The 22,802-nt window shown below is 36.2% G+C and overlaps 1 protein-coding gene across 12 annotated transcripts in view; it reads left to right on the top strand.

The window, feature by feature from the left end:
• Positions 1 to 22,802, top strand: part of HERC1 (HECT and RLD domain containing E3 ubiquitin protein ligase family member 1) — a 291,819-nt gene that overhangs the window by 27,349 nt on the left and 241,668 nt on the right. Inside the window, exon 2 of one of the 12 annotated variants that reach the window (XM_077128148.1) lies at positions 1,628 to 1,738. The exons of the other annotated variants lie outside the window; for them this stretch is intronic. The gene's annotated coding sequence lies outside the window, so the exon portion shown is untranslated. The remainder of the gene's footprint in view (positions 1 to 1,627; positions 1,739 to 22,802) is intronic. 12 annotated transcript variants of the gene reach the window in all.

Raw genomic sequence — 22,802 nt, 5'->3', positions numbered from 1 at the left:
GATTGACTTCATTCTTATCTCTAAATGCAAGGCTATATATATATATTAAAGAGCTTCTCAAAATCCAGAAATAATAATTACCACTCTGGACTAAATATGATAACTAGCATTTCCAAGTCTTCAGAGTTGGTTGTTGGAATTTTGATTGGTATTATGTTGAATCTGTAGATTAACTTGGGTAGAATTGACATCTTAGGTATATTTAACCTTGGCATCTTAAGTATATTTAAGCATGAGCAGGAATGTCTTTCCACCTATTTAGATTGTCTTTGATTTCTTTTAGTAATGCTATATAGTTTTCTGTGTACAAGGCCTTTACGTCTCTAGTTAAGTTTGTTCTTAGGTACTTGATTCTTTCAGTTGCTATTTTAAATGGAATTTTTTCCTCAGCTGTCTCCTCAGTTAGGTCATTACTTGTATTTAGAAACATTACTGAGTTTTGCATATTAATTTTCTATCCTGCCACCTTGCTGAATTTGTTTATTAGCTCAAGTAACTTTGTTGTAAATGTCTCAGGATATTTCTAGTATCATGCCATCTGCAAATAATGATAGTTTTATTTCTTCCTTTCCAAATTGGATGCCTTTTATTTCTTTTTCCTGCCTGATTGCTCTAGCTCGAACTTCTCGTATAATGTTGAATGATAGTGATGACAGAGGGCATCCTTGTTTCGTTCTCTATCTTAGGGGAAAAACTTTCAGTCTCTCTCCATTGAGTACAATGCTGGCTATGGGTTTGTCATATATACCCATTATCATATTGAGGAATTTATCTTTGATTCCTACCTTTTGAATTTTTTTTTAAGTGTTGAATTTTGTGGGATGATTTTTCAGCATCAATTGAGATGATCATGTGATTTTCCCTTTCTGTTTGTTAATGTGCTGTATTACATTAATTGATTTTCCTGTGTTGAACTGTCCTTGCATTCCTGGTATAAATCCCACTTGGTTGTGTTGTGTTATTCTTTTTTTTTAATTTAATTTTTTATTGTGAAATATAACATATATACAAAAAAGTAATAAATTTCCAAGTACATTTTAACAAGTAATTATAGAATAAATTTTAAAGTTTGGTGTGGGTTACAGTGCCACGATTTTTTATTCTTTTCTTCTACTTGCTCCAAGACACTAAAGACTAACAGAAGTATCAATATGATGATTCCATAGTCATACTCAATTGTTAAACCTGACCTTCTCTGTATAACTCTACTATCATCTTTGATCTTTCTCCCACTCTTTAGGGGTATTTGGGCTATGCCCATTCTATCTTTTTCATATTGGAAGTGTCTGTCAGTAATATGGGGTAAGAAGATGGAACTAGCTGATGTTCTGAAGAGGCTATCCCCTCTGCATTTCAGGACTTATATGATCCAGGGACCCATCTGGAGGTTGTAGGTTTTGGAAAGTTACTGTAGTGCTTGGGACCTTTGTAGAATGTTATATAAATGCCCTAGGCATTATTTAGGGTTGGCAGGATTGGTTTTGGTTGGAGTTTGACAAATTATGATAGGTAGCAATGTCTAACTGAAGCATTTGTAAGAGTGATCTTCAGTGTAGCCTGAACTCTATTTGAGCTCTCTCAGCCACTGTTACCTTATTTGTTTCTCTTCTTTTCCTCTTTTGGTCAGGATGACATTGTTGATCCTATGGTGCCAGGGCCAGATTCATCCATGGAGGTCATCTCCTGCGCCATCAGGGAGACTTTCTTCCCTGAATATCATGTGTGACGGAGAGGGAAGGTCAGTGGTTTCACTTGCAGGGTTGGGCTTAAAGAGAGAAAGGCCACATATGAGCAACAAAAGTGATTCTCTGGAGGTGACTCTTAGGTATACCTATAGGTAGGCTAATCTTCTCTGCTACATATATAAGCTTCAAAAGAGTAAGCCTCAAGATCAAGGGCTTGGCCTCTTCATTTGGATGTCCCTAACATTTGGCACAGTATCCTGGGTTTCCCTGATGGTAAAGTTTAATAGTTCTGTAATTTTTCTCCGATTCCTCAAGGTACTTTGCCAGTACTTTTTGATTATCTGCTTATTATACTCTGGGATGTAGCCAGGTATTATTTTAAGCTGTACAGGACAAAGGGTTGTCATTCTTATTTTGGGCTCCCTGTATTTGGATTGTTTAAATGATCCATCCAAACAGGTTGAGTTAGATTATGTACTACAGAAAAGCTAAGTTTGGACATAAAAAACTTTCTTCCTTTGGTCTCAAAAAGTAGGTGAAGTGCTAAAATACAGGAAATGTCCTTAACTCTCTATTCTGAATTACTTTATCCTGACCGGACCAGCTTCATTCTTATTTCTAAATACCAAGTTTGTCGAATTCTTTTAATGTGTTGTTGGATTCAATTTGCTAATATTTTTTTGAGAATTTTTGCATTTGTGTTCATTAGGGAAATTGGCCTGTAGTTTTCCTTTCTTAATAGCATCTTTACCTGGTTTTCATATTGAAGTGATGTTAGCTTCATAAAATGAGTTAAGTGGTGTTGCTTTTTCTTCAGTTTTTTGGAAAAGTTTGAACAGGATTGCTGTTAGTTCTTTTTTGGAACATTTGATAAAATTCCTCTGTGAAGCCATCAGTCCCTGGGCTTTTCTTTGTAGGAGAATTTTTGATCACTGATTGAATCTCTTTACTTATGATTGGTTTGTTGAGATCTTCTGTTTCTTCTTGTGTCAGTGTAGCTTGTTCTTGTGTTTCTAGGCATTTGTCCATTTCATCTAAGTTGTCCAGTTGGTTAGTGTATAGTTGTTCAAAGTATCCTCTTATGATTTCCATTTCTTCAGAATCTGTGGTAATGATCCTCCTCTCATTTCTGATTCTGTTTCTTTGTATCCTTTCTCTTTTTTTCTTTGTGAACCTTGATAGTAGTCCATTGATTTTGATTTTCTCAGAGAACCAACTTTTTGTTTTATTGATTATTTCTTTTGTTGTTTTATTCTCCCATTCATTTAACTCTGCTTTAATCTTTATTATTTCTCTTCTGTTTGCTTTAGGGTTAGTTTGCTGTTCTGTCCCAAGTTCCTTGATTGAGCAGGTAAATCCTTTGATTTTTGTTCTTTCTTCTTTTTTAATATAGGCACTTAAGGCAATAAACTTCCCTCTCAGCACAGCTTTTGCCACATCACATAAGTTCTCTTATGTTGTATTCTTGTTTTCATTCTTTTCCATATAGCTACTGATTTCTCTAGTAATTTCTTCTTTGGCCCACTGTGTTATTTAAGAGTGTGTTATTTATATTTGTGTAAGTTCTCGTTCTTTGGTGATTATTGACATCCACCTTTATTCCACTGTGATCAGAGAAAGTGCTTTGAATAATTTCAGTGTTTTTAAATTTACCTGTTTTGTACCCCAGCATACTCTCTATCTTGGAGAACATTCCACGAGCACTAGAGAAATTGTATATCCTGGTGTTTTGGGGCATAACACCCTATATGTGTCTGCTAAGTGTAATTCATTTATCACATTAAGTTCTCTGTTTCCTTGTTGATCCTCTATCTGGTTGCTCTGTTTATAGAGGAGAATGGTATCTTGAAGTCTCCCACTATTACTGTTGAAACATTTATTGCTCCCTTCAGTTTTGCCAGCGTATGCCTCACGTACTTTGGAGCTCCTTGATTGGGAGCATAAACATTTATGATTGTTATTTCTTCTTGGTGAATTGTCCCTTATTAATGTATAGTGTTCTTCTATGTCTCTTGTAACATCTTTACATTTAAAGCCTATTTTGTCTGATATTAGTATAACTACTCCTGCTTTTATTTGGCTACATCTTGCTTGGAACATCTTTTTCCATCCTTTCACTTTCAATTTATTTGTAGCCTTGTGTCTTAAGATGAGTCTCTTATAAGCAGCATATAGCTTGATTATATTTCTTAACCCATTCTGCCAGTCTATATTTTTTTAATTGGTAAGGTTAGTCTGTTAACAGTCAAAATTATTACTGTAAAGGCATTTCTTGAATCCATCATCTTATCCTTTGGATTTTATTTGTGAGATTTATGTATTCTTTTTCCCTTTTCTCTTTTTATCCTTTAAATTACCTGTACCGGTACTCTTCAATTCTGTATTTCCCACCAGATCTCCCTCTCCTATCTTTTTTTTATTCTAGCCAGCCAAACTCTCTTTAGTATTTCTTGTAGGGCTGGTCTCTTGTTGACAAATTCTGTCAGTATTTGTTTTCTGTGAAAATTTTAATCTCTCCCTCAGTTTTGAAGTACATTTTGGCTTGAAATAGAATTCTTGGCTGGAAGTCTTTCTCTTTCAGGATGTTAAATATATCATACTACTGCCTTCTCACCTTTATAGTGCCAGTTGAGCAGTCTGAACTCAGTTTTATGTGGTTTCCCTTGTATGTAATAGGTTGTTTTTCTCTTGCTGCTTCAGAATTTTTCTCCTTCTCTTCAACATTTGACAGACTGATCAATATGTATCTTGGGGAAGGTCTGTTTGGATTTATTCTGTTTGGAGTTCATTGGGCTTCTTTGATTTGGGTATTTATGTCCTTTGGAAAGGTTGGAAAGTTTCTATCCATTATATCCTCAACTTATCTTCCTAGCCCTTTACTCTTCTCTTCTTCTTCTGGGACACCAATGGTTCTTACGTTAGTGCACTTAAAAAATTTTTTTATTTTTATTTAAGAAAACAAACAGTATACTTAGAACCACCAAAAATGGATCTCTTAGTCACCTTAATCATAGGCATATTTAAATAAAGTATCCATATATTCATTGTAAAGCTCGTGTTTGCACAGTAAGTTTCATAAACCAATTTAAAATTCAAGCAACAAGGAAAAAAATCTACATAAAGTTCTTAAATTCAAAGTATTTAACATTAACTTAGATACCTTTTGCTCAGCTGTCAAAACTGTGAATGTTCTCAAAATATGAAGTAGAAAGTTCTTACAAATATCTGCATTGCTATAGTAATGACCTGTGTTACTAAATATTTTCCTTATTTCGGGAAAATATGAAGATACAAATATTTTAACAATTAACATATGGAAATCTTAACCACCTAAAATGGATATCTTAGTTAGCTTATCCATAGGCAAATTTAAAAAAAATCTAATTATTGTAAAGCCTGTTTGTACAGTATGTTTCATAAACCAATTTAAAATTAAAGCAAGGAAGGAAAAAAATCTATAAATGCACATCAGAGTTACTTAAATTCTAAATATTAAACAGTATCTTAAATACAATTTGATTAACTACCATAACTGTGTGGGTTCTCAAAATATCAAGTGAAAATGATTAGAAATATCAACTTTGCTATGGTAGTGAGCTATGTTACTAAATATTTTCAAATTTTTGATTTCAGAAATTTATTTTATCTAATATTACTATAACTTCATATATATATATATTTAACAGTTTTTTAGTTGTAAAGTATAACATATATATATATATATATATATGTATATATATATATATACACAAAGAAAGGAAAGAAAAAAAGGAAAATTTTCAAAGCACACTTCAGCTTTGAAAGTGTGTTACAGAACAGTTCCCAGAGTTTGTCATGGGCTACCATGCCCTCAACTTAGATTTTTCTCTCTAGCTGCTTCAAAACGCTGGTAGCTTTATCAGAGTCATAATAATGGAATCATACAGTATATGTTCTTTTGTATCTGACTTATTTCACTCAGCATTATGTCCTCAAGGTCATCCACATTGTAATATGTTTTAGGACATCATTTTGTCTAAATGCTGCGTAATAATCCATTGTATGTATATACCACATTTTGTTTATCCACTCATCTGTTGGTGGATATCTGGATTGTTTCCATCTCTTGACAATAGTGCACTTTGTTTTGTCCAACATTTTCCTGAGATCCAGTTCAAAATTTTCCATCTGTTTTGTTTTGCCATTTGCTCTTTTGTTGTATTCAAAATCAATTGTCCTGTCCTCTTGTTTGCTTATTCTTTTGTCTACGTCTTCAAATCTGCTATTGTGTGTCTCCAATATATTTTGATTTGGTCTAAAGCATCCTTAATATCTGTGATATTTGCTATTTTTTGCATTCCTCTTTAGACTCTTCTAGTGTCTTCTTGATCTCCTTTATGGCATTTGCCATCCTACTGATTTTATTTAGTAGAATTATATAAATATCTTTGGTTAATTGTTCTAAAGTCTCTCTTTCCTCCAATGTTTTAATTTGGTCATTAGGCTGGCCTATATCTGTCTGCATCATGATATGCTTAGTAATCTCTCGCCTTTGAGGCATGTAAATATCTTGATAGGGTTACTTTGGAAGTTTATTTCCTTCAGTAGTTTAAAGATTTGTATTTGTGCAATGGATGTTGGAGCAGGTTGTGAGGCATGGGGCCGGGTACAACAGTGTGGTGATGGGTTGCAGTGCAGGTATAGGCTTGGGTCAGGGACACTGCACTGGTTCCTGTGAGTGTAAGATGCAGGACGCTGGATTGTGGAGGTGCAGTGCAGGGGACTGTGGGGTTGGTGTGAAGCTCAGGCAGGCCTTGGAGTGCAGGAGCAGGGTGTGGTGTGGGGGACACAGCTAGGGTGCAGGGGAAGGTGGATGTGGGGGGGGTGGTTATGTGGATACAGGGAGGCTATTGTGCAGGTAGGATATAGGTGGGTGTGTGGAGTTTGGGGGTTGTGGGTATCAGGGTTTCAGGTAAAGGGACACAGAGATTGAGACACAGGGAGGGCAGTGCGAGCAGTCCAGGGGTGTTGGGATGCGAATACACCAGCATGTAGGGGTAGGTCACAGGTCACGGGAGTTGCAGGCCATGGGTCAGTGGTGGGTGATGCCGAGTGGGCGGGGCCCTGGCGTGGTGTGTGTGTGTGGGGTTCAGGACACAGGTGCTCTCATGTGCAGGGCAGGTGCTGTGTATCATCGATGCACACATGAGCATCTGCCAGGTATAGGAGCAAGGTTTGTTCCGTGTGTTGGGGCAAGAGTGTGCACGTGTGCAGGGCAGGGGATTGGGGTGCAGGGGTTAAGAGGTTGGTGCATGGATACCCAGAGGTGGTACCCAGTTGGGAGATGTGGCTGTGTGCGTACACTGGTCTACGCACACTGTGTGTGTACACAACCCCTGGTGTGTGTGGGTTTTGGAGAGTGTGGCCCGGGTATGGGCTTGAGCAGAGCCCAGGAGCAGTGGGTTGGGGTTGGAACTCTGTGGGCTGGGGGTGGGTCTGGCCCGGGGACACAGGTCAGTGCTTGCCCAGAGCTGGGGTGGGTTGAGGGAGTTCTTCATGGTGAGGATGTGAGTGTGTGTGAATCTAGGGGTGGCCCTGGAGGCTGATATATGCACGTGGGCAGGGCAGGCGACTGTATGGATTGTTGGTGGGTGTGGCAGGAGCATGAAGGTGAGTGCCCAGTAGCCCTGGTGGGCTGCAGGTCAGGGAGTGGGAGGGGCAGTTGAGACTGAGTCAGAGAGGTGGGTGGGGAAGGGGCAGTCCTGTATGTGTGTGCAGGGCGGTAGTGTGGGGTGGGGATGTGGCAGAGGGGGGGTTGGGGCTGGGGTTCTTCCAGCGCAGTTGGGAAGATGTGGGGGGCATCATGGGGTGGGGGCTGCGCACATGAGGGTAGCACATTTAAGGAACAGAGCTTGGCATACTTCCTTGTCTCCCTCTCCCGGTACTCCTGAGGGCTCCGAGCTTCCGTTTTGAAAGGGGTGCATTGGGCTGTTGACTCAAGCTGAACGGTCTCCAGTTCTCCGCATCTCAATTCTTATATTAGTGTTTTTTTTATTGTGAAAAATAACATATTCAGAAAAGCTATAAATTTCAGAGCCCACTGCAACAATTAGTTATAAAACAGATTTTGTAGTTTGGTGTGGGTTACAGTTCTACAATTTTGGGTTTTTCTTTCTGGCTGCTTCAAAACACTGGAGACTAAAAGAAATATCAATATAATGATTCAGCAGTCATACTCAGTTGTTAAATCCTGTCTTGTCTGTTGTAACTCCACCTTCTCCTTTGATCTTTCTCCCAATCTTTAGGGGTATCTGGGTTTTACCCATTCTAAGTTTTTCATGTTGGAAAGAGCTATTGATAATATGGGATAGCAAGGTGGAACTAGTTGATGTTCTGAAGAGGCTGGTCCTTCTGGGTTTGAAGGAACCATCTGGAGGTCGTCGGTTTTTGGAATATACTCTTAGTGCAACCCGCCTATCTTTTATAGCTGGTTTTTTTTTTCTCACCCTGACCCAGGATCCAGTTACATTTTCAATTGGTTTTGGATTTTGCATCTCTTTTAAGGTAAAACAATTTACCTGCCTTTTTTAAAGACAATGACACTAAACTTTGTAGAAGAATTTAGGCTAATTGTCTTGTAGAAGGTTCTACAATCTCAATTTTCTCATTGTTTCTTTATGATTATATATTCAGGTTTAATTTTTTTCATGAACCCTGTATAGGTAATGTGTGTACTTACTGTATCATCTCAGGAGGTGATACTGATATGACTTAATGCCATATTCTATTGGTTTGTAATGCCAAGTTTGACCACTTGTTTAAACTGTGTTGACCATCACCAGAAGTGTTAATTGGATATATTGTTGGGAGTTCCCTTCGTAATTAATAGGGGATTTAGGGGGGTATTTATTTGAAATGATGTGAAAATCCTGTCTCCTACAACCTTTCCCCAATGGGAGGATAATCCTTGCCTGGTTAATTCTTTTTTTTTTTTTTTTTTCATAAAATTTTTAAAGGAATATATACACATGATAAGAAACCCAGATACTACAAAGGGGATTGTTTACAGCAAAATGTATATTTCCCTTTTGGTTCTTATCCTCATTTTCCTAGTTTTTCCTAAAGTTAACTGTTAACCAGTTTCTTGTGTATTCTTTCAGAGATTCTAAACCTCTCCAGTCATGCATTCTTGCATATTCCCTCTTTTTTTTCTTCTTCTTATCCACTGATGGCATATAGCAGATTGTTTTATATCTTATGTATTTTTTAACTTAATATACAGTTATCATTCCAATTCAGTACTGTCCTGATTAATATAGCTCTTCTTTATTCATTCTAATGATTGCCTTTCAATCCAGTGATTGTGTATAACTTATTTAAACAGTTATTTAGATTGTTTTCCCTTTTTTTGTTATTCTAGACAAGGCTAAAATGAATAGAGTTTTTCTTTGCCATCCATTATTCCTTGATTAGAACTACTTTGTGGAAATGTTGATGTAGCCTAGTCTCATTGACCATACCTTCTAAATATCCTTAGAATTCATCTCTTTGCATGCCTTATTGTTGCTCTTTCATTTTTGACTCTTGTCGCTCAACTCCTTTGCAGTGGCCAGTGATTGACTCTTGTGCTTCTCCTATTTTGTCCTTCCCTTCATTCCTTTAGTATTATCCGTAGCTCCTGCTGTGTAACTTTGTTATGGGACATTACATAGCATATTGAAATTGCTCACATATTCTTATGTCTTCTGGATTTTGAGTTCTTTAGGAACATTGTGGTTTGTATGTAGTAGGCCTGCCTACTATGGATAAACTTTGTACATTCTTGTTAAGTTCTTGATAGTAATAAATCTGAATATCTTTGTTAAAAACTAATATATAGTTGCAGAAGATTTTTTTTAATGTGCAAATAGGACTGACTTTAGTTAATTAGTGAATTTAAAGAAAAACTTTTTAGAGAGATGTAAAAAGGTACCTTTAAAACCAGTTAGTGGTTGGTACCATTATATATTTTTTTCCTACTCTTTCTTTTGATACCATTACATCTTTTGAAAAATTTTTGAATTTTGTTTTTTTCTCCTCCACATCATATTTACACATCCAGTTGTATGCTGGAGAAGCTAGCCATAGAACTTTCTTTCTAAGGGGATGACACAGTATTTTTCCATTCTTTATTTTCAGGGACCTCATAAGTGTGAATTCCAGTGTAAATTGGGAGTTAATATGATGAAGACTGCTGGTCTCTTCACTCCTCTAGAAAATTTACTATTTTGAAAGTCTAGTCTTTCATGGCCACTGGTGAGCTACAAATTAAGGTTTACTACATGTGGTGACATTTCTGTTTGTGTCTCTGGACTAATTGCATCTATTAACATGACAGGTTGTTGAACTTGAGAAATTGATAACTTTTTTTTTTTTACTCCTTTGCGTCCAGGGATTCTTTTGTTACAAAGTGTATTGGTGTTCTAAAACCCCCAAGGTTGAAGACAGCCATTGAGTAGAATAATTAAATTGAAAACAGAATTAATGAAAACATAGTAAATTTGCTTTAGATGGTTATCACATGTATTTTTATTTATTACTTTTAATCAATAAGAATTACCATCATTTTGGGTGGGCCACGGTGGCTCATCAGGCAAGAATGCTTGCCTGCCATGCCAGAGGACCCGGGTTCATTTCCTGGTGCCTGCCCATGTAAAAAAAAAAAAAAAAAAAAATTACTGCCATTTTAATGTTATGCTAACTTCCACGAAGGAATACAAAAGAAGAAACTTGAAGGAGCTGATGTTACTTCTCTTTGGGGGATATATGGTGAACAATTAGAGACCATACAAGGCAGTACCTAACTACAGTAATTTTGGCAGTTTTCAAAGTTAGAGACATAAAATTCCAAAATGAGAAAGATAATTGTGGGTTAAGGTTTTTAGATGGTTTAATTAAAAAAAAAAAGGATTTGAATTAGTATCTGAAGGAAGTACAGAATTTGTAGGTTGAAGAGGAAGATGTAGGCATTCCAGGGAGCAGCAGCATGACATGGTATGGTAACATTTGGTAGGTTAGAAGGGACAGTTGATTGTGAGCTTTGGGAGGCAGAATGGGGGTGTTTAAGCCTAGGGAATTGTATTAGTCTGGGTCCTGGCAGGAAATAAGTGGACTAGTAGTAGAAGTTTGGGTAGGGTTAAGATAACCAAGAACGGATTGCAAATTTCTGAAGGTTTAGCAGTATTGGAAAGCCATTAACACCTTTAAGCCCAAAAGGGCAAGATTGGGAACACTGGAGCCTATAGAGAAATGGAGCAATGAAAACATAGTTAATGGGTAGGACCTGTGGTCTTAAAGGAGAGGACACTGTGAGGTGGGGAGGAAGCCAGGGAAATAAAGACCACAATTTATTTTTCTTCCTGTTGTCTGATCTCCTGCTAGTGCCTCCCTTTGGCCTAAACCTTTGGAAACTGGAAGTGAGTTTGGCAATGTATTCCTTGAGGTTAGCCTCAAAGGGCACAAAGCAGAGCAGGAAAGGGTAGAGAATAGATTTGGTTTGGGGAGTTTGGGGGGGCAAATAGAGAGTGTTTAGCACAGGACCCATTTAAAATTATTGTAAATTTGCAGGCAGGGAAGAGTTACAATGACAATATTCTTGTAGGAAGATTTGGTTTAGTGGATTTTGAGGATCTTAAAAAAAAATTCTCTCTTTAGGCAGAGTTCCATCTTAACAACAATAAAAAAGCAGAATGCAATCTATTGTATGAGTAATGCTCATGTTACAAAGTATATTATTGTTCTAAAAACCCCAAGGTTGAGGATAGCCATTGATTAGAATAATTAAATTGAAAACAGAGTTAGTAAAAATATTATTTGATTTATGCTTATGGGCCCCACCCTGATTAATTTTATTATTTCTCTGTAGACCTGTTAGACAGGAATTAATTTGTCTTCAGGAGGGAGTTCCTGAGCCCCTGCAGCAAGAAAGGTAGGGGGCCAGAGGCTGAAAGAGATACAAGAGGAGCAGGACAGAGTTCCAGCCATGAAAAGCTTTATTTGGTTGAGGGATGAATGAGGCAGTAGTGAAGACAAGTGTACAAATAATAACAAATCAGGCAAAATATGATAAATGTCATAATATGTATAAGCAAAAGTGTTATGAGAGTTTAGAGAAGGAAGTGCTGAAATTTGTATTGGTGAGTGTATACATGAAAAAAACATGAAAGGCTATCTGGAATAAATAAACTTGGGAATAAACTTTTAAGGAGAAGTATGGATTTTGACAGATAATGATTAGGTAGGCGAGGACTGTCAGTTATAGGAAATAGCATGAACAAAGGCACAGAGGTGGTTTGTAAAAGATTGATACTTATTTAGGAGGGTTGTGGAAGATGAAGCTAGAAAGGCAGACTTCGCCTTCTCTGGATGAACTTAAACTCATGATGATGGTTTGTATTTACTTTGGTACGAAATGGAGAGCCATTTTCTTTTTTTTAAAATATCAGAATGATGTAATTGGTTAGACCTGAGCTTTAAGAAGGTTAGTCTGACAGAAGTAGATCGGATGCTTTGGAATGGGGAGACTTCTTGAGAGACCATTGCGTTTTCCCAGGTCAGGTTATGAGAACCCAGAGCAGAGTGGGGCCAGTGCAAATGTGAAAAAGAGGCTGAGGTGTAAAGAAAAGGCCTGAGTCAAGAAGGCTGCACAGTTTTGAGCTTTGGTACTGAAGAGTGATGTATTAGAGGGATCTGGTTTTGTAACGGTGTAGGAGGAGGGAGAGGGGAGTGTTAAGAGTAGGGAAGCTGGAGGAGATGTTTAAGTTAATTTTGGATATGGTGAATTGAGGCCGGAAGCATTATATAGTGAAGTCCATCAGGCATTTGGAAACATTAGGCAGGTGTTCTGCAGAGATGCTGGCCAGAAAGTATAGATTTGGGAGTGATATAACCATCACCATAAAATAGTATAGTACCTTTTCATAATCCTCAAAACATTCCCCCAAATCCTTTTGCAATTAATCCTATCTCTCTAACCCCTAGCAACCATTGTTCTGCTTTCTGTTGCTATACATTTGCCTTTTCTAGAGTTTCATATCTTTATGGAAGTGCACATTATACAGTCTTTGTGTCTGGCTTCTTTCACTTAGCATAATGTTTTTGAGATTCAATCACATTATTGCTTTTATCAGTAGTTCATTCCTTTTTATCAGGGAGTAGTTTACCATTGTATGGATATGCTACAATTTGTGTATCCATTTATCAGTTGATGGGCATTTGGATTTGTTTCCAGTTTTTGGCTATTATGAATAAACCTGCTGGGAATATTTGTGAGCAAGTCTTTATGTACCACATGTGTTTTCATTTTTCTGGGTAAAATATCTAAGGAATGGAATTGTTGGGTATATGTTGACTATATATTTAGCTTTATAATAACTACCAGTTTTCCATTTAATGTACCTACTAGCAGTCTTTTATAGTTGTAGTTGTTAGAACCATATTTGGTATCGTCTGACTCTTTAATTTTAGCCATTTTAGAGAATATGTAATATTTCATTCTGGTTGTAATTTTCCTAATGACTAATGATGTTGAGAATCTTTCATTTTCTTATTGGCCATTTATGTCTGGTGAAGCATCTGTTATGCACATTCATCTATTTTGTACATTTTTAAAATTGCATTTTCTTATTATTGGTAAGAGTTTTTAAAAATATATTCTTGGTGCAAGTCTTGTTGGGTGTATGTTTTGCAAGTAGTTTCTTTTAGTTTGGGGCTTGCCTTTCATTTTCTTAACATTATTATTATTTTTTACATGGGCAGGCACCGGGAATTGAACCCGGGTCCTCTGGCTAACATTATTTTTTAAGAAAAAAAGTCTTTAATTTTGATGAAATTCAGTGTGTCAATTCTTTTGCCCTTTTTAAAAAATCTTGACTTAATCCAAATTTTCTAATATTTTCTCCTATCTTTTCTTCTAGAAGTTTTTTAGTTTTAGCTTATATTTAGGCTGATGAGCCATTTTGAGATCATTTTTGTATATGGTATGAAATAAGGGTTGAGATCCATTTCTTTCCATGGGTATATCCAGTTTCTCTTGTACCAGTTGTTTAAAAGATTTTCCTTTGTCCATTAAACTGCCTTGGCACCTTAGTCAAAAATCAATTGGGTCCAAGGACTGAGAGGTGACTGCTAGAAAGTGTGGGCTTTTTCTTTTTGAAATAATGAAAATATGCTAAAATTGATTATGGTGATGAATGCACAACTCTGTGAACATACTGAAAGCCATTGATTGTGTACCTTGGATGGATTGTATGGTATGTGAATATATCTCAATATATTGGCCTTAAAAAAAAACAAATCAGTTGACCATATTTGTGTGGCTCCATATCTGGACTCTCATTTTTGAGCTATCTTGATTTCAATACCACATATTCTTTTTTTTTTTTTAACTTTTTTTATTAATTAAAAAAAATTAACAAACAAAACATGTAAATATCATTCCATTCTACATATACAATCAGTAATTCTTAATATCATCACATAGTTGCATATTCATCATTTCTTAGTACATTTGCATCGATTTAGAAAAAGAAATAAAAAGACAACAGAAAAAGAAATAAAATGATAATAGAGAAAAAAAAAAACTATACATACCATACCCCTTACCCCTCGTTTTCATTTACCACTGTTGCAAACTGAATTTATTTTAACATTTGTTCCTCTATTATTTATTTTTATTCCATATGTTCTACTCTCCTGTTGATAATACCACATATTCTTGATGACTGCAGTTTTATAATAAGCTTTAAAGTAAATTCTCCCAACTTTGTTTTTTTCAAGATATTTTTGCTATTCTCAGTCTTTTGCATTTCTGACCTGCACATTTCTGATGAGTACTCTAAAAGTGTTCAGTTCAGTTTGTTGTGTTTTGTTTTGTTACCTGATTGAGCTCATTTAATGATCTTGGGAGTATGCTTCGAAGCAACATGTTTTATCCTAGCAACAAGGACTGTAAGACTGAACTGAATTGGCAGTTGTTTCATTGAAAACTTTGAAACCATAGTAAGAAGCAGCATGATTTAGTGGTTGTTTTGGCTTGCTAAAACTGTCAGAATGCAATATATCAGAAATGGATTGGCTTTTCTGTTCTAAGTTCTGAGGCCATGAAAATGTCTGAATTAAGACATCGACAAGATAATACCTGGACTCTGATGAAAGGCTGCTGGCATCTAGAACTCCTCTGTTAGCTGGGAAGGCACATGGCTGACATCTGCTTCTCCTTATTCCTGGTTTGCCGTTTTCAGCTTCTGATTCCAGTGCCTTTCTTCTCTGTGTCCTCTCAGCATCTCTGGGATGTTTCTCTCTCTCCAGGTGTCTGTGGGTCCTCGCTTAGCTTTTCCAGAGCAAATTTTGGATTTCATCTCTTAGTATCTCCTGGAATATTTTCTGTCTAAAGCATTTCTCCTTTCTCCAAAATGTCTCTTTAAAAAGACTCCAGTAAATAGATTAAGACCCACTTTGAATGGGCGGGGGTAACATTTCCATGGAAACAACCTAATTAAGGAGTCCCACCCAAAATAGTTCTGCATCCACAATATTGGATTAAAAGAGCATGGCTTTTCTGGGGTACATAATAGTTTCAAACCAGCACAGTGCTTAAGAGCTCTGATGTCAGACTGCTCTGGTTTGAGTCTTTGTTAATTACTGTCATTGCAACATTGGGCAAACTGTTTAGCCTCTATGTGTGTCAGTTTCCTTACCTGGCAAATGAAGATAAGAACTTCTTTTTCATAGAGTTGTTCTGAAGATTAAATAAGGTAATAAATGTAAAGAAAGGGCTTGGCAGAGTGCCTGATACAGAAAGTGCTCAGTGAATGTTAGCTTCTATTGTTGCTCTGTTCACTTAGAGAGTGCTTTAAGGCTTCAGAATTTGGTAAACTAAATTATAGCAATATTAAATCTGTCTCTGTTCTCAAATATTTCTGCCTCCCTTAGGTCTGTTTTAGAAAGATATGGTAGTCCTAGTTGGTGTATTTTCAGTCCATTGATTGTTTTTCCAACCCTAATTTTCATTGATGAATTTGGCAGTTTATATAATTAAATTTAGGTTTGCACATTGAAGTAGGAGAGGAAAATGAACAATGACTTTTAGTAGTATAAATCATTACTGTAAATTAAAAAAAAAAACAAAACCAATAGCAGTTTTTTTTCCTTGCCAATATTTAGCTGGTTCATCAGAGTTAAAAATTGGTGATTATTCTTGAATACAAATCAAATACAAATCCGTTAGTTTGATTTGATTTCGTCTACAGTTCTTTACTTGCTGATAAGGATGTCTGCTTCCTCTTTAATTTGATTAGTTCTTATTATTGATGAGAACAAAACAATTTGCTAGCAAATTTAGCAAGTCTTTTCCTGTCCTAATTGTATTCACTTTCTAGATAGTGATAATACAAAAAAAGGTTTTTTCCTTTTTATGTTTTATTCAGAATACTTTTGAAGGTATTTCATTTTGTACAGATAAACGTTGATAGGTTTTGATAGATTGTGAGATTTAATGAGTAAAAGTGCCAAAATCAGTCAGCCTAATGAAGCCCCTCTTAGGGCAGCTGTAGGAAGAGCTGGATCACTGAATGTACTTAATTTCAGTTGCACAGCTTTGCAAACAGGCTCTCCCTGCAACTTCGAAAATATTCTGATAAAGCTCCCTATTGACTCCTTTTTTTATGAATATCTAAGCACTGTATATGTTTTGGTAGGGGGTGGGGGGTAGTTGATGGGTTCTGTTTTAAACATGTTGAATTTGAGTTTCCTCTGGGACATCTGAGTGGGTATATTGTGTTAGTGTGGATATTCAGCTTTGGAGCTTAGGAGAAAAAATTTGGACTTAAGTTCAGTATATAAAAGGTAGTGGAAAGCCTTAGGAGTGGCTGGGATTACTTAAAAAGTGTGTACATTGTGAGGAGAATATAGAAATGGACCAAAAACAGAATCCACAGGGTCTGTCCTCTGTGGTGCCACTACACTTGGAACCACTGCTTTGAAAGTGCTCCCATTATGTCAGTTTAGAGTAAGATAATTATATTTAAATTATATTCAATAAAATTAATGAATTGGGTAGACCCAGCTTGCTCAGCTTAATTCAGCAACTATTTATTGAGCTCTTTCTATGTGCCTTACCTTTGCTAGGCACTAGGGATATAATGGTAAGCAAGCTTAACACTGACTTTGACTTCATGTACTCTATAGGCTACTCTGAGAGATAGACATTAAATAATCATACAAATAGTTCTTACTTGCAAACTGTGCAAGGTGCTGTTTTGATAGAGGGACCATATCATAAGGGTGCATTCCAGGATAGCTTCCTTGAGAGAGTGACATTTAATTCAACTATTGAACACCTAATATGTACCAAGTATAAACTATTTAAATTGAGATCTTGTAATTAGACATTAACTAGATTAAGAGGGGGTAGGATGGAGAGGGTATGTTTTAAGTAGCAGAACTGCATGTGTAAAGGCCCTGAGATACAAAGGAACATGGTGCCTTGGAGGAATTGAAAGAGCTTAGATTCAGATATATACAGGAAAGCCATACATATATCTGAATATGATATATGTGATATATAAGAATTGAGGGAGAGATCAGTTCTTGGCCTTTTTGGCTGGAGCAGAGGGATTTTGTTCTTTAATGTAAAACTAAAAGAGAGCTTTTGAAAATTAAAAAAAAATTATAGAAAAAAATTAAACGTATCTATAAATGGAAAGAATATTTCCTAATATCAGTAGTAATCAACTCCTGGTCACTTTTATTTCATTTATAGCCTCATCTACTTCCCCTGCTTCTTGTATTATTTTTAAGTAAATTTCATATAGTATTTCAAAGAACTTTAAAGGAAGGGAGTCACACCATCTGTTTTGTTTTTTTAAAATGACATTCTGGCTCAGGGTGCAAAGGAGAATGCTTGGAGTCGTTTAGGAGATTATTATGATAGTCCAGATAGGAGATAATTGTAGTTTGGACTAGGGTTGTGGCAGTGAAAAATTGAGATAGAGGATAGTTTTGAGAGCTATTTAGGGAGTGATGCACATGTACAAAAACGTGTATTCTGAGCTCTGAAAATTCTAAGAGGAACAAAGGTAGATCTTGCTTATAATAGGAACAGACCAACTACAAAACAGCATGGATTAGCAGATGTTGTGGGAAAAGATAGGGCATTCTTAATGTTTTTCTTAGATGCATTTTGTTTAATCCTATGAGTATTTTTTTTAACTTTTTAATGATATAGAATAACATATATACAAAGCAAAGAAATAAAAAAGCAATAGTTTTCAAAGCACTTCAACAAGTAGTTACAGGACAGATCCCAGAGTTTGTCATGGGCTACCATATGATCCTCTCAGATTTTTCCTTCTAGCTGCTCCAGGATATAGGAGCTTGAAGGCATAAATATTTTTTTGTCATCACAATTGACTTTTTCTTTCTTTTTTGTGAAAAATAACATGTATACAAAAAAAGCAATACATTTTAAAGCACAGCACCACAGTTAGTTGTAAAACATACTTCAGAGTTTGACATGGGTTACAATTCCACAAATTTAGGTTTTTAATTCTAACTGCTTTAAGATACTGGAGACTAGAAGAGATATCAGTTTAATGATTCAGCATTCATATTCATTTTTTAAATCCTATCTTCTTTGTATAATTCCACCATCACTTTTTATCTTTCTGTCCCTTTCTTTAGGGGTGTTTAGGCTATGGCCATTCGAATTTTTCATGTTAGAAGGGTCTGCCACTAATGTAGGGTAGGGAGATGGAACTATCTAATGTTTTGGAGAGGCTGGACCTTCTAGGTTTCAGGACTTATCTGGTCCAGGGACCCATATGGAGGTTGTAGGATTCTGGAAAGTTACTCTAGTGCATTGAACCCTTGTGGAATCTTATATATTGTCCTAAGTGTTCTATAGGATTGATTGGAATGGTCCTGATTGGGGGTTAGCAGGTTATGATAGGTCACAAGGTCTACCTGAAGCTATAAGAGCAACCTTGAGAGTAGCCTCACAACTCTATTTGAACTCTCTCTGCCACTGATACTTTATTAGTTACACTTCTTTTCCCCCTTTTGGTCAGGATGGAATTGTTGATCCCATGGTGCCTGGGCTGGATTCATCCCTGGAAATCATCTCCCACGTTGCCAGAGAGACTTTCATCCCTGGATGTAATGTCTCATAATAGGGGGGAGGGCAACAATTTCACTTGCAAAGCTGGGCTTAGAGAGAGTGAGGCCACATCTGAGCAACAAAAGAGGTCCTCCAGAAGTAAGTAACTCTTAGGCAGACCTAAAGGTAGACTAAGCTTCTCCGCTACCTACATTAAGCTTTACAAGAGTAAGCCTCAGCATCAAGAGTATGGCCTATTAATTTGGGTGTCCCTAATGTATGACACAGTATCAGGGGATTTCCTGATAGTAAAGTTTAATAGTTCCAAATTTCTTCTTCCATCCCTCAAGGGACTTTCCTAATACTTGATTATCTGCTTAATATATTCTAGAATGTATCCAGGCATTACATTAAGCTATACAGGATTAAAGGACCTCTTTCTTATTTTGGGCTCCCTGTGTTTCAGTTGCTCAAATGAGCTATACAAATAGATTGAATTAGATTATGTGCTACAGAAAATTTCGGTTTCAGACCAAATAAACCTTTTCTTCCTTTGGTCTCAAAGAGTATGTGTGATTCTAAAATATAGACATGGTCTTCCTTATCCCTGTGTTCTGAATTGCTTTAACCCCAATCTGATTGACTTCATTCTTATCTCTGAATATGTGTATATGTATGTGTAAAATAGCCTCTCGAAATCCAGAAATAATAATTACCACTCTGGACTAAATGTGCCTGCTATAAAAGCTTAAATCTAGGCCCCTGTTTTCTTGTAAGCATTTTCTAAAGGGAACCATACAATAATTGTTCTTTTGTTTCTGCCTTATTTTGCCTCACCAAATGACTTAAACACTCTTTGTACACGAATCTTACCTTTGGAGTAGTTCTTGCAAGAACTTATTTGTATTTCTAGTGGTAATCAGTGGGAGAAATAGGTCTATACAACCCTTTTCAATCTTGTTCATCTTCAGTGTGGTAATATTATTTATAGACCCACTAGAGAGCCACCATCTATTCCCTTACATTGGAATTCAACCTCATTAGCTAATAGCTCACCCATCTCTATCTTATATATATCTCTCAGTCCCCTATATTCTTTATTATAAGCCTCTGATTTTACCTTTACTGTGTTCATAAAAGTGTAATCATACAGTATCTATCCTTTTTCACTCAGCATTATGTCCTCAAGGCTCATAGCTCTTGTCATGTACTTCAGGGTGTCATTTTGTCTTACTGCTACATAATATTCCATTGTATATACATACCACATTTTGTTAATCTACTTGTCTATTGATGGGCATTGTTTCCATCTTTGGCAATTGTGAATAATGCTGTTATGAGCATCGGTGTGCAAATGTCTGTTTGTGTCATTGCTTTCAGCTCTTATGAAGTAGTGCTATTGCCAGGTCATAGGACAACTCGAAATTTGATATCCTGAGGAACTGCCAAACTGTCTTCCATAGTGGCTGTGCCATTATACATTCCCATCAGCAGTGCATAAGTGTCCCAATTTCTCCATTATCCTCTCCAACAATTATGGTTTCCTCTTCTTTAATAGCAGCCATTCTTATAGGTGTGAGGTATCTTATAGGTGTGAGGTGGTATCTCAGTGTAGTCTTGATCTGCATTTCCCTTATAGCCAGTGAAAATGAACATCTCTTCATGTGCTTTTGAGCCATCTGTATTTGCTCTTCAGAAAAATGCCTATTCATATCTTTAGCCCATTTTATAATTTAGTTTGTTCTTTTGTTGTTGAGTTGTATGATTTCTTTATGTATTCAGGATATCAAACCTTTATCTGATAGATGATTTCCACAGGATATCAAACCTTTATCTGATAGATGATTTCCAAATATTTTTTCCCATTGAGTTGGCTGTCTCCTCACATTTTTGACAATGTCTTTTGAGGTGCAGAAGCATTTGAGTTTGAGGAATTCCCATTTATCTATTTTTTTCTTTTGTTGTTTGTGCTTTGGGTGTAAAGTTTAGGAAGCTATCTCCTATTACCAGGTCTTAAAGATGTTTCCCTACATTTTCTTCTAGAAGCCTTATGGTACTAGTTCTTATATTTAGGTGTTTGATCCACTTTGACTTAATTTTTGTATAGGTGTAAGGTAAGGGTCCTCTTTCATTCTTTTCACTATTGATATCCAGTTCTCCCATGCCTGTTTATTGAAAAGACTATTTTGTCCCAGTTCAGAGGATTTGGTGACCTTGTCAAAAATCAGTTGACCATAGATTTGGTGGTATATTTCTGTACTCTTGATTTGATTCCATTGGTCAGTGCTTCTAAATTTGTGACAGTACCATGCTGTTTTGACCACTGTGGTTTTATAATAGGTTTTAAAATCAGGGAATGTGAATCCTTACACTCAGTCTTCTTTTTTAGGATGCTTTTAGCTGTTTGGGGTCTCTTTCCCCTTACAGATGAATTTGGTTAAAACTAGCTTTTCCAAGCCTTCAAAATCAGTTGTTGGAATTTTGTTTGGTACTGTGTTGAATCTGTAGATCAGTTTGGGTAGAACTGACATCTTAGCTATATTTAGTTTTTCTATCCATGAGCAAGGAATGTCTTTCCACCTATTTAGATCTTCTTTGATTTCTTTTAGCAATGTTACATAGTTTTCTGCATACAAGTCCTTTATGTCCCTAGTTAAGTTCGTACCTAAGTATTCGATTCTTTTAGTTGCTATTTTGAATGGAGGTTTTTCCTCAACTGTGTCCTCATTTAGGTCATTGCTTGTTTATAGAAACGTTACTGATTTTGCACATTAATTTTCTATCCTGCCACCTTGCTGAATTTGTTTATTAGCTCAAGTAACTTTGCTGTAGATTTCTCAGGATCTTCCAAGTGTAGTATCATGTCATCTGCAAATTTTACTTCTTTCTTTCCAATTTGGATGTCTTTTATTTCTTTGTACTGCCTGATTGCTCTAGCTATAACTTCTAGCACAGTGTTGAATAATAGCGGTGACAGTGGGCATCCTTTTCTCATTCCTGATCTTAGGGGGATAGTTCTCAGTCTCTCTCCATTGAGTATGATGATGGCCATTGGTTTTTCATGTGTTCCCTTTATCATATTGAAGTAGATACCTTTGAGTCCTATCTTTTGAAGTGTTTTTTTAAATCAGAAAAGGACGTTGAATTTTGTCAATTACTTTTCCAGCATTAATCAAGATGATGATGTGATTTTTCCTTCAGTTTGTTAATGTGCTATAATACATTAATTGATATTCTTGTGTTGAACAATCCTTGCATTTTTGGTATAAACTGCACTTTAAAACACCAGAACAGACACTGGAACAACTAATCAAAGATGTTCATATAACTCCACTTAAACTAAGTGAGATGTTGTGGTATGTACTTCTTGGTTGTGGTATGTAATTCTTCTAACGTGCTGTTGGATTTGATTTGCTAATGTTTTGTTGAGAATTTTTGCATCTGTGTTCATTAGGAAGATTAGCCTGTAGTTTTCCTTGCTTACATCATCTTTTCCCAGTTTTGGTATTAAAATGATATTAGCTTAAAAAATGAGTTAGGTAGAGTTCCTTTTTCCTCAATTTTTTTTAAAAGTTTGAACAGAATTGGTGTTAGTTCTTTTTGGAATGTTTGATAAAATTCCCCTGTGAAGCCATCTGGCCCTGCACTTTTCTTTGTAGGAAGATTTTTGATGATTGATTGAATCTCTTTATTTGTGATTGGTTTGTTGAGATCCTTTGTTTCTTCCTGAATCAGTGTAGCTTGTTTGTGTGTTCCCAGGAATTTGCCCACTTCATCTAAGTTGTCTAGTTTGTTGTCATGTAGTTGTTCATAGTATCCTCTTATGATTTCTTTTATTTCTTCAGGGTCTGTTGTAATGTACCCCTTCTCATTTCTTATTTTGTTTACTTGCATCTTCTCTCTTTTATTCTTTGTCAGTCTTGTTAGTGGCCCATCAATTTTACTGATTTTCTCAAAGAACCACCTTTTGGTTTTATTGATTCTATTATTCTTTTGTTCTCCCA

The sequence above is a fragment of the Tamandua tetradactyla genome, chromosome 14 (genome assembly GCF_023851605.1).
Source record: "Tamandua tetradactyla isolate mTamTet1 chromosome 14, mTamTet1.pri, whole genome shotgun sequence".
Classification (NCBI taxonomy): domain Eukaryota; kingdom Metazoa; phylum Chordata; class Mammalia; order Pilosa; family Myrmecophagidae; genus Tamandua; species Tamandua tetradactyla.
Note: the sequence above shows the minus strand (reverse complement) of the source record. Positions and strands in the feature narration are given on the sequence as shown.